The sequence below is a fragment of the Oncorhynchus masou genome, unplaced genomic scaffold (assembly GCF_036934945.1).
Source record: "Oncorhynchus masou masou isolate Uvic2021 unplaced genomic scaffold, UVic_Omas_1.1 unplaced_scaffold_6893, whole genome shotgun sequence".
NCBI classification, from domain to species: domain Eukaryota; kingdom Metazoa; phylum Chordata; class Actinopteri; order Salmoniformes; family Salmonidae; genus Oncorhynchus; species Oncorhynchus masou.
Window position 1 is genome coordinate 1 of NW_027013347.1, and position 12,442 is coordinate 12,442.

The window sequence follows — 12,442 nt, forward strand, 5'->3', positions numbered from 1 at the left end:
CCTTCTCCTCCTCTCTTCATCTCTCCTCTCTTCATCTCTCCTCTCTTCATCTCTCCTCTCTTCCTATATCTCTACTTCTCCTCCTCTCTTCCTATATCTCTCCTTCTCCTCCTCTCTTCATACTCTCTCCCCTCTTCCTATATCTCTCCTTCTCCTCCTCTCTTCATACTCTCTCCCCCTCTTCCTATATCTCTCCTCCTCCTCCTCTCTTCATCTCTCCTTCTCCTCCTCTCTTCATCTCTCCTCTCTTCATCTCTCCTCTCTTCCTATATCTCTACTTCTCCTCCTCTCTTCCTATATCTCTCCTTCTCCTCCGCTCTTCCTATATCTCTCCTTCTCTTCATCTCTTCCTATATCTTTCCTTCTCCTCCTCTCTTCCTATATCTCTCCTTCTCCTCCTCTCTTCCTATATCTCTCCTTCTCTTCATCTCTTCCTATATCTCTCCTTCTCCTCCTCTCTTCCCATATCTCTCCTTCTCTTCATCTCTACCCCTCTTCCTATATCTCTCCTTCTCTTCATCTCTACCCCTCTTCCTATATCTCTCCTTCTCTTCATCTCTACCCCTCTTCCTATATCTCTCCTTCTCTTCATCTCTACCCCTCTTCCTATATCTCTCCTTCTCTTCATCTCTACCCCTCTTCCTATATCTCTCCTTCTCCTCCCCTCTTCCTATATCTCTCCTTCTCCTCCCATCTTCCTATAACTCTCCTTCTCATCCCCTCTTCCTATATCTCTCCTTCTCCTCCTCTCTTCCTATATCTCTCCTTCTCCTCCTCTCTTCCTATATCTCTCCTTCTCCTCCTCTCTTCCTATATCTCTCCTTCTCCTCCTCTCTTCCTATATCTCTCCTTCTCTTCATCTCTACCCCTCTTCCTATATCTCTCCTTCTCTTCATCTCTACCCCTCTTCCTATATCTCTCCTTCTCTTCATCTCTACCCCTCTTCCTATATCTCTCCTTCTCTTCATCTCTACCCCTCTTGCTATATCTCTCCTTCTCCTCCCCTCTTCCTATATCTCTCCTTCTCCTCCTCTCCTCCTATATCTCTCCTTCTCCTCCTCTCCTCCTATATCTCTCCTTCTCCTTCTATATCTCTCCTTCTCCTCCCCTTGCCATACCCTCCTTCTCCTCCCCCTTCCTATATCTCTCCTTCTCCTCCTCTCTTCCTATATCTTTCCTTCTCCTCCTCTCTTCATACTCTCTCCCCTCTTCCTATATCTCTCCTTCTCCTCCCCTCTTCATACTCTCTCCCCTCTTCCTATATCTCTCCTTCTCCTCCGCTCTTCATACTCTCTCCCCCTCTTCCTATATCTCTCCTTCTCCTCCTCTTCATCTCTCCTTCTCCCTCCTCTCTTCATCTCTCCTCTCTTCTTCTTCATCTCCTCTTCCTATATCTCTACTTCTCCTCCCCTCTCTTCCTATATCTCTCCTTCTCCTCCCTCTTCATACTCTCCCCCCTCTTCCATATCTCTCCTTTCCTCCTCACTTCATCTCCATTCCTCCTTCCTCTTCATCTCATCCTCTTCCCATATCTCTCCTTCTCCTCCTCTCTCCTATCTCTCCTTCTCCTCCTCCTCTTCCTATATCTCCTTCTCCTCCCTTCTTCCTTTTTATCTCTCCTTTCCTCCTCCTTCCCTATATCTCTCCTCTTCCTATATCTCTACTTCTCCTCCTCTTCCTATATCTTCCTTCTCTCCTTCTCCTTTCCCATATCTCCTTTCTTCCTATATCTCGCTCCTCCTTCCACATTCCCATTTCCTTCCCATATCTCTACTTCTCCTCCCCTCTCTTCCTATATCTCTCCTTCTCCTCCTCTCTTCATCTCTCCTCTCTTCCTATATCTCTCCTTCTCCTCCTCTCTTCCTATATCTCTACTTCTCCTCCTCTCTTCCTATATCTCTTCTCCTCCTCTCTTCCTATATCTCTCCTCCCCTCTTCCTATATCTCTCCTTCTCCTCCTCTCTTCCTATATCTCTCCTTCTCCTCCTCTCTTCCTTTATCTCTACTTCTCCTCCTCTCTTCCTTTATCTCTACTTCTCCTCCTCTCTTCCTATATCTCTACTTCTCCTCCTCTCTTCCTATATCTCTCCTTCTCCTCCTCTCTTCCTATATCTCTCCTTCTCCTCCTCTCTTCCTATATCTTTCCTTCTCCTCCTCTCCCCGAGATCTCTCTTCTCCTCCTCTCTTCCTATATCTCTCCTTCTCCTCCCCTCTTCCTATATCTCTCCTTCTCCTCCCCTCTTCCTATATCTCTCCTTCTCCTCCTCTCCTCCTATATCTCTCCTTCTCCTCCTCTCCTCCTATATCTCTCCTTCTCCTCCTCTCTTCCTATATCTCTCCTTCTCCTCCTCTCTTCCTATATCTCTCCTTCTCCTCCCCTCTTCCTATATCTCTCCTTCTCCTCCCCTCCTCCTATATCTCTCCTTCTCCTCCTCTCTTCCTATATCTCTCCTTCTCCTCCCCTCTTCCTATATCTCTCCTTCTCCTCCTCTCTTCCTATATCTCTACTTCTCCTCCCCTCCTCCTATATCTCTCCTTCTCCTCCCCTCATCCTATATCTCCTCTCTCTTCCTATATCTCTTCTTCTCCTCCTCTCCCCTCTCTAATAAATCTCTCCTCCTCTCCTCCTATATCTCTCCTCCTCTCCTCCTATATCTCTCCTTCTCCTCCTCTCTTCCTATCTCTCCTTCTCCTCCTCTCCTCCTATATCTCTCCTCCTCTCCTCCTATATCTCTCCTTCTCCTCTCTTCCTCTCCTTCTCCTCCTCTCTTCCCTATCTCCTCCTCTCCTCCTCTCTTCCTATATCTCTCCTTCTCCTCTTCTCTTCCTATATCTCTCTTTCTCCTCCTCTCTTCATCTCTCCCCCTCTTCCTATATCTCTCCTTCTCCTCCTCTCTTCCTATATCTCTCCTTCTCCTCCTCTCTTCCTATATCTCTCCTTCTCCTCCTCTCTTCCTATATCTCTGCTTCTCCTCCTCTCTTCATCTCTCCCTCTCTTCCTATATATCTACTTCTCCTCCTCTCTTCATCTCTCCCCCTCTCTTCATCTCTCCCTCTCTTCCTATATCACTCCTTCTCCTCCTCTCTTCCTATATCTCTCCTCCTCTCTTCATATCTCCCCCTCTTCCTATATCTCTCCTCCCCTCTTCCTATATCTCTCCTTCTCCTCCTCTCTTCCTATATCTCTCCTTCTCCTCCCCTCTTCCTATATCTATCCTTCTCCTCCTCTCTTTTTATATCTCTCCTTCTCCTCCTCTCCTCCTATATCTCTCCTTCTCCTCCTCTCTTCCTATATCTCTCCTTCTCCTCCTCTCTTCCTATATCTCTCCTTCTCCTCCCCTCTTCCTATATCTCTCCTTCTCCTCCCCTCTTCCTATATCTCTCCTTCTCCTCCTCTCTTCCTATATCTCTCCTTCTCCTCCTCTCCTCCTATATCTCTCCTTCTCCTCCTCTCCTCCTATATCTCTCCTTCTCCTCCTCTCTTCCTATATCTCTCCTTCTCCTCCTCTCTTCCTATATCTCTCCTTCTCCTCCCCTCTTCCTATATCTCTCCTTCTCCTCCCCTCCTCCTATATCTCTCCTTCTCCTCCTCTCTTCCTATATCTCTCCTTCTCCTCCCCTCTTCCTATATCTCTCCTTCTCCTCCTCTCTTCCTATATCTCTCCTTCTCCTCCCTCCTCCTATATCTCTCCTTCTCCTCCCCTCCTCCTATATCTCTCCTCCTCTCTTCCTATATCTCTCCTTCTCCTATATCTCTCCTTCTCCTCCTCTCTTCCTATATCTCTCCTTCTCCTCCTCTCCTCCTATATCTCTCCTCCTCTCCTCCTATATCTCTCCTTCTCCTCCTCTCTTCCTATATCTCTCCTTCTCCTCCTCTCTTCCTATATCTCTCCTTCTCCTCCTCTCTTCCTATATCTCTCCTTCTCCTCTTCTCTTCCTATATCTCTCTTTCTCCTCCTCTCTTCATCTCTCCCCCTCTTCCTATATCTCTCCTTCTCCTCCTCTCTTCCTATATCTCTCCATCTTCTATATCTCTCCTTCTCCTCCTCTCTTCCTATATCTCTGCTTCTCCTCCTCTCTTCATCTCTCCCTCTCTTCCTATATATCTACTTCTCCTCCTCTCTTCATCTCTCCCCCTCTCTTCATCTCTCCCTCTCTTCCTATATCACTCCTTCTCCTCCTCTCTTCCTATATCTCTCCTCCTCTCTTCATATCTCCCCCTCTTCCTATATCTCTCCTCCTCTCTTCATATCTCCCCCTCTTCCTATATCTCTCCTTCTCCTCCTCTCTTCCTATATCTCTCCTCCTCTCTTCATATCTCCCCCTCTTCCTATATCTCTCCTCCTCTCTTCATATCTCCCCCTCTTCCTATATCTCTCCTTCTCCTCCTCTCTTCCTATATCTCTCCTCCTCTCTTCATATCTCCCCCTCTTCCTATATCTCTCCTCCTCTCTTCATATCTCCCCCTCTTCCTATATCTCTCCTTCACCTCCTCTCTTCATCTCTCTCTCCTCCTCTCTTCATATCTCCCCCTCTTCCTATATCTCTCCTCCTCTCTTCATATCTCCCCCTCTTCCTATATCTCTCCTTCTCCTCCTCTCTTCCTATATCTCTCCTTCACCTCCTCTCTTCCTATATCTCTCCTTCTCATCTCTCCATTTTCCTCTCTCTCTTTCTCTCCCTCTCCCTCAGCTTTGAGACCGACCCTCCAATCACTGATCCTCCAATCATAGACGACCTTCCTGTCACCGACGACCTTCCCAAGATGGCTGCCGACTCCGCCTCTGACGACAGCAAGTTCCTGCGACAGGACGACGACTTCAGGAACAGTGGTGTGGGGCAGGCTGATTGGTCGGCCAAGAAGATGGTGTGGATCCCGTCAGAGAAGGAGGGGTTTGAGGCCGCCAGCATCAAGGAGGAGAAGGGAGACGATGTAAGGCTGTTACACCCCAAATTGCACCCTATTCCCTATATTGTACACTACTTTTCACCAGGGCCCCAGTAATCTTCCTCCTCCTCTTCTTCCTTATCTTCTTCTTCCTCCTCCTCATCCTCCACCTCCTCATCTTCCTCCTCATCCTCCTCATTTTCCACCTCTTCCTCCTTCTCCTCCTCTTCCTCTTCATCCTCCTCATTTTCCTCCTCTTCCTCCTTCTCCTCCTCTTCATCTTTTTCATCCTCTTCCTCCTTCTCCTCCTCTTTCTCCTCCTCCTCTTCCTCCACCTACTCATCTTCCTCCTCATCCTCTTCCTCCTCATTTCCCTCCTCTTCTTCCTTTTCCTCCTGCTCCTGATCTTCATCCTCCTCTTCCTCCTTCTCCTCTTCATATTTTTCCTCCTCTTTCTCCTTCTCCTCTTCCTCCTCCTCTCTCCTCCTCTCCAGGTGCTGGTAGAGTTGGCTAACGGTAGGAAAGCGACAGTCAACAAGGATGACATCCAGAAGATGAACCCTCCTAAGTTCAGTAAGGTGGAGGACATGGCAGCTCTAACCTGTCTCAACGAGGCCTCTGTCCTCCACAACCTCAAGAGAGGTACTTCTCCAGCCTCATCTATGTGAGTACACTCTGACAACAAATGGGTTCCTACAGGGTTCTTCAGTCCCCATAGGAGAAGCCTTTGGGGTCCCATGTAGAAACCTCTGGAAAGGGTCCTATATGGAACCCAAAAGGGTTCTCCCTGGAACCAAAAGGGTCCTATATGGAACCCAAAAGGGTTCTCCTGGAACCAAAAAAGAGTCCTATATGGAACCCAAAGGGTTCTCCCTGGAACCAAAAGGGTCCTATATGGAACCCAAAGGGTTCTACCTGGAACCCAAAAAATGTTATTCAAAGGGTTCTCCTATGGGGACAGCCGAAGATCCATTTTAGGTTCTGGATAGCACTTATTTGTTCACTTTGTACTGCAGTGGGCTAAATCAGCATCACACAGTGTTTCTGGGTAGTCTACCAAAGCTACATTGAAACAAAAGGCATACACCTCACACACATGGTTATGGGCTGAAATCAAAGAAGACCCCTGTACCATGTCTGATACAGAGTTGAAATGTATTCAATGTTGAGTTTTGTATCCCAGTACACTTAATATACATTTACATTTAAGTCATTTAGCAGATATACATCACAGATGACTGGAATCTAACAAAACCGTTTGACGAAGAAACACAGAATTCTCAGCGTGTTTTTATGACTAGTGTTTATAAAAGGATCCATAATATGAATAACATTCCACCCAGGAGGCCACTGGAGGTGATTTGGTCATGTGACTGCAGGAAACGCATACAAGTGTATAGACAATATCCGTATATCCACACACACACACACACACGATGTCAATGAGCAATTTGTGCTGAAGTTTTTATCATGTGTACGGAACAAAAATGATGACTTGGTTTTAACTGTATGTTGATCCTAACCTTTCCTCCTCCTCTTCATCATCTTCCTCTTCTTCCTCTTCCTCCTTTTTCTCCCCTGCTCTCTTCCTCCTCTTGCCCCTCTCCTCCCCCTCTTTCTCCTCTCACCTCCTCCTCCTCTCTTCCTCCTCCCCTCCTCCTCTCCTCTTCCTCCATCCTCCCTCCTCCTCTCCTCTTCCTCCATCCTCTTCCTTCACCTCCTCTCCCCTCCCCTCTTCTCCTCTTCTCCTTCCCCTCCTCTCCCTCCTCTCCAGACGTATTCAGGTCTGTTCTGTGTGGTGGTGAACCCCTATAAGATGCTTCCTATCTACTCAGAAGATCATTCAGATTTATAAGGGGAAGAAACGCCACGAGGTTCCTCCTCATATCTACTCCATCACTGATAACGCTTACAGGAACATGATGCAAGGTAAAGGAGAGAGGGACACAGAGAGAGAGGGACACAGAGAGAGAGGGACACAGAGAGAGGGACACAGAGAGAGAGAGGGACACAGAGAGAGAGAGGGACACAGAGAGAGAGGGACACAGAGAGAGGGACACAGAGAGAGAGTGAGAGAAGAGAGAGAGTGAGAAGAGAGAGAGAGAGAGAAGAGAGAGAGAGAGGCAGACAGACAGACAGACAGACAGACAGACAGACAGACAGACAGACAGACAGACAGACAGACAGGTGTGTGTGTGTGTGTGTGTGTGTGTGTGTGTGTGTGTGTGTGTGTGTGTGTGTAATTTTTCAACAATTGTTTACAGACAGATTATTTCACTTATAATTCACTGTATCACAATTCCAGTGGGTCAGTAGTTTACATACACTAAGTTTACTGCCTTTAAACAGCTTGGAAAATTCCAGAAAATGAAGTCATGGCTTTAGAAGCTTCTGATAGGCTAATTGACATCATTTGAGTCAATTGGAGGTGTACCTGTGGATGTATTTCAAGGCCTACCTTCAAACTCAGTGCCTCTTTGTCTGACATCATGGGAAAATCAAAAGAAATCAGCCAAGACTTCAGAAAAAGAATTGTAGACCTCCACAAGTCTGGTCATCCTTGGGAGCAATTTCCAAATGCCTTAAGGTACCACGTTCATCTGTACAAACAATAGTCCGCAAGTATAAACACCATGGGACCACGCAGCCGTCATACTGCTCAGGGAAGGAGACGTGTTCTGTCTCCTAGAGATGAGCGTACTTTGGTGCGAAAAGTGCAAATCAATCCCAGAACAACAGCAAAGGACCTTGTGAAGATGCTGGCGGAAACAGGTACAAAAGTATATATATATACACAGTAAAAACAAGTCTTATATCGACATAACCTGAAAGCCGCTCAGCAAGGAAGAAGCCACTGCTTCAAAACCACCAGTTTGCAATTGCACATGGGCACAAAGATCTCACTTTTTGGAGAAATGTCCTCTGGTCTGATGAAACAAAAAGGATATAGGATATATTGAAGCAGCATCTCAAGACATCAGTCAGGAAGTTAAAGTTTGTTCGCAAAATGGGTCTTCCAAATGGACAATGACCCCAAGCATGCTTCCAAAGTTGTGGCAAAACGGCTTAAGGACAACAAAGTCAAGGTATTGGAGTTGTCATCACAAAGCCCTGACCTCAATCCCATAGAACATTTGTGGGCAGAACTGAAAAAGTGTGTGCGAGCAAGGAGGCCTACAAAGACTCAGTTACACCAGCTCTGTCAGGAGGAATGGGTCAAAATTCACACAATTTATTGTGGTAAGGCTTGTGGAAGGCTACGTGAAATGTTTGACCCAAGTTAAACCATTTAAAGACAATGCTACCAAACACTAATTGAGTGTATGTAAACTTCTGACCCACTGGGAATGTGATGAAATAAATAAAAGCTGAAATAAATAATTCTCTCTACTATTATTCTGACATTTCACATTCTTAAAATAAAGTGGGGATCCTAACTGACCTAAGACAGGGACATTTTACTGAGGATTAAATGTCAGGAATTGTGAAAACTGAATTTAAATGTATTTGGCTAAGGTGTATGTAAACTTCCGAGCTTCAACTGTAGATCTGTACATATAGGTAATGGTAAAGTGACTAGGCAACAGGATAGCGATTAAACAGACAGAACTATTTGGGGTTCCATGTAGAACCCTTTCCACAGAGTGTACGACATGGAACCCAAAAGTAGTGCATTATTTAGGGAATAGGATACAATTTCAGACAGAACCCAAATCCTACTGGTCCAGTTTCCTGCCATCGGAAGGAGGTGATTCCAAAAAATATCCAGACATGGAGTCTGTCTGTGTGTGTTAAGTTGTGTGATAAGGTGTGTGTCAGTGTATGTATGTGTGTGTGTTTCTAAAAATACCCAGACATGGAGCAGGTTACCAAGGTTACCTTCAGTCTGTCTGTGTGTGTTAAGTTGTGTGTGATAAGGTGTGTGTCAGTGTATGTATGTGTGTGTTTTCAAAATACCCAGACATGGAGCAGGTTACTTCAAGGTTACCTTCAGTCTGTCTGTGTGTGTTGTTGTGTGTGATAAAGTGTGTAGGTGTATGTGTGTGTGTGTGTTTTAAAATACCCAGACATGGAGCAGGTTACCAAGGTTACCTTCAGTCTGTCTGTGTGTTGTTGTGTGTGATAAGGTGTGTGTAGGTGTATGTGTGTGTTTCAAAATACCCATACATGGAGCAGGTTACCAAGGTTACCTTCCTCCAGTAGCTCCTCTCCACCCCCTGCTATTTTTAGCCAATGTTGAGTGACAGAGAAGTTAATCTGGTGCAGAAATAGATTTAGGAAGATTTAGGAAGCTATTCCTGCCTCCAGTCTTTCCTCTATGTGTGAGTGAACAGAGCACCTTGAGTTCATGTTTGGTGTGTTCAGCTTGGCTTCAACTGTCCTGCCCAACCCATCTCTCTCCCCCTCCTCCCTCTCATCTCTCCCTCCCTCCTCCTTCTCTCCCTCCTCCTCTCCCCTCCCTCCCTCCTCTCCCTTTCTCCTCCTCCCCTCTCTCCCTTTCTCCCTCCCTCCTTCTCCCTCTCCCTCCCTTTCTCCCCCTCCCTCTCTCCTCTCCCTCCTCTCCCCTTTCTCCCTCCCTCCTCTCCCTCTCTCTCCCTTTCTCCCTCCCTCCCTCCCCTCCCTCTCTCCCCTCCCTCTCCCTCTCCTCCCTCCTCTCCCTCCCTCCTCTCCCCTCTCCCCTCCCTTTCTCCCTCCCCCTTCCTCCCCTCCCTCTCCCTTTCTCCTCGTCTCCCTCTCCCTTTCTCCCTCCCTCATCTCCCTCTCTCCTTCTCCCTCCTCCCTCCTCCCCTCCCTTCCCTTTCTCCCTCCCTCTCCTCTCCCCCTCCCTCTCCCCTCTCCCCTTTCTCCCCCTCCTCTCCCCCTCCCTCCCCTCCTCCCCCCTCTCCCTTCTTCTTTCTCCCCTCTCTCCCTTTCTCCCCTCCCTCCCTCTCCCTCTCCCTTTCTCCCTCCCTCCTCTCCCCTCTCTCCCTCCCTCCTCTCCCCTCTCTCCCTTTCTCCCTTCCTCCTCTCTCTCCCTTTCTCCCTCCCTCCCCTCTTCTCTCTCCCTTTCTCCCTCCCTCTTCTCTCTCCCTTTCTCCCTCCCTCCTCTCCCCTCTCTCCCTTTCTACCTCCCTCTCCCCTCCTCTCCTTCCCTCTCCCTCCCTCCTCTCCCCTCCTTTTCTCCCTCCCTCCCTCTCTCTCCCTTCTCCCTCCCTCCCTCTTCTCTCCCTTTCTCCCTCCCTCCCTCTCCCCTCTCTCCCTTTCTCCCTCCCTCTCCCTCTCCCTCTCCTCTCTCCCTTCTCCTCCCTCCTCTCTCCCTTCTCCCTCCCTCCTCTCCCCCTCTCCCTTTCTCCCTCCCTCCTCTCTCTCCTTTCTCCCTCCCTCCCCTCCCCTCTCCTTTCTCCCTCCCTCCCTCCCCTCTCCCTTCTCCCTCCCTCCCTCCCTCTCTCTCCCCTCCCCTCCCTCTCTCTCCCTTTCTCCCTCCCTCCCCCCTCCTCTCTCTCCCTTTCTCCCTCCCTCCCTCTCCCTCTCTCCTTTCTCCCTCCCTCCCTTTTCTTCTCCCTCCTCCTCTCTCTCCCTTTCTCCCTCCCTCCCCCTCCTCTCTCTCCCTTTCTCTCCCTCCCCCTCCTCTCCCCTCTCTCCCTTTCTCCCTCCCTCCCCTCCTCTCTCTCCCTCCCCTCCTCTCTCCCCCCCTTTCTCCCTCCCTCCCCCCTCCTCTCTCTCCCTTTCTCCCTCCCTCCTCTCCCCCTCTCTCCCTTTCTCCCTCCCCCTCCCCTCCTCTCTCTCCCTTTCTCCCTCCCTCTCCTCTCCCTCTCTCCCTTTCTCCCTCTCCTCTCCCCTTTCTCCTCCCTCCCTCTCCTTCTCTCTCCCTTTCTCCCTCCCTCCTCTCCCCTCCCTCCCTCTCCCTCCCTCCCTCCCTCCTCTCCCTCCCCTCCCTTCCCTTTCTCCCCCCTCCATACCTCCCTTTCTCTCTGTCTTTCTCCACAGAGCGTGAGGACCAGTCAATTCTGTGCACGTGAGTCCAAACCTCAAACACAAATTGTGTTTTTTCCAACACATGACCTTGTTGCCCCTTGTACCAGGGATGCGTCCCAAATGTCACCTTATCCCTTGGGTCTATCAGGGTCTACCTGAGCTAAGCAACGTTCTGAGATTTGGAGCATCAACGTTTTCACATCTCACAATTATTTTGTTCACTGTTAGAATAAAGGGTTCCAAGGGTTCTTCCGCTGTCCCCATATGAGAACCCTTTTTGGTTCCAGGTAGAACCCTTTTTGGTTCCAGGTAGAACCCTTTTGGGTTCCAGGTAGAACCCTTTTGGCTTCCAGGTAGAACCCTTTTTGGTTCCAGGTAGAACCTTTTTGGTTCCAGGTAGAACCCTTTTTTGGTTCCAGTTAGAACCCTTTTTGGTTCCAGGTAGAACCCTTTTTGGTTCCAGGTAGAACCCTTTTTGGTTCCAGGTCGAACCCTTTTGAGTTTCATTTAGAACCCTCTGTGGAAAGGGTTTCACATGGAACCAAAGGGTTCTACCTGGGAACCAAAAAGGGTTCTTCAAAAGGTTCTTCAAATAGTACTCCTATTGGTGACAGCAGAAGAACCCTTTTAGGTTCTAGATAGCACCTGTTTTCTAAGAGCATAGGGAATTCTTCTTTCATAACGAATTAAGGTCGTCACCTTAAAGGTACCTAAAGTGCAGAGTATCAAAATATTGAGACATTTGTAAATATTTTTTTTTTTGGGGGGTGCATCTGCAGATAGAACCCTATGGTTCTGAAATGTCAATCTGAGTTTAGCCATAAGTTTCTATCTGACACTTCTGAATTAGACAGAGGTAAGTCTGGACCCTGTCCTTCTCCTCCCTAACCCCCTGTCTCTCTCTCTAACCCCTGTCTCTCTACTCTCTACCCCACCAGAGGTGAGTCTGGTGCAGGGAAGACGGAGAACACGAAGAAGGTGATCCAGTATCTGGCAGTGGTGGCTTCCTCTCACAAGGGCAGCAAGAAGGACACTGGAGCTGTGAGTGTTCACTCTAGTGTACAATATGATACACTACTATACACTGGAGCTGTGAGTGTTCGCTCTAGTGTACAATACAATATGATACACCGGAGCTGTGAGTGTTCACTCTAGTGTACAATACAATATGATACACTGGAGCTGTGAGTGTTCACTCTAGTGTACAATACAATATGATACACTGGAGCTGTGAGTGTTCGCTCTAGTGTACAATACAATATGATACACTGGAGCTGTGAGTGTTCACTCTAGTGTACAATACAATATGATACACTGGAGCTGTGAGTGTTCACTCTAGTGTACAATACAATATGATACACTGGAGCTGTGAGTGTTCACTCTAGTGTACAATACAATATGATACACTACAATACACTGGAGCTGTGAGTGTTCACTCTAGTGTACAATACAATATGATACACTGGAGCTGTGAGTGTTCACTCTAGTGTACAATACAATATGATACACTGGAGCTGTGAGTGTTCACTCTAGTGTACAATACAATATGATACACTACAATACACTGGAGCTGTGAGTGTAACCTCTAGTGTACAATAC

General features: G+C 47.9%; 1 pseudogene; it reads left to right on the forward strand.

The window, feature by feature from the left end:
* Positions 1 to 4,693: 4,693 nt before the first annotated feature.
* Positions 4,694 to 11,884, forward strand: LOC135536966 (myosin-11-like; annotated as a pseudogene).
* Positions 11,885 to 12,442: the final 558 nt, after the last annotated feature.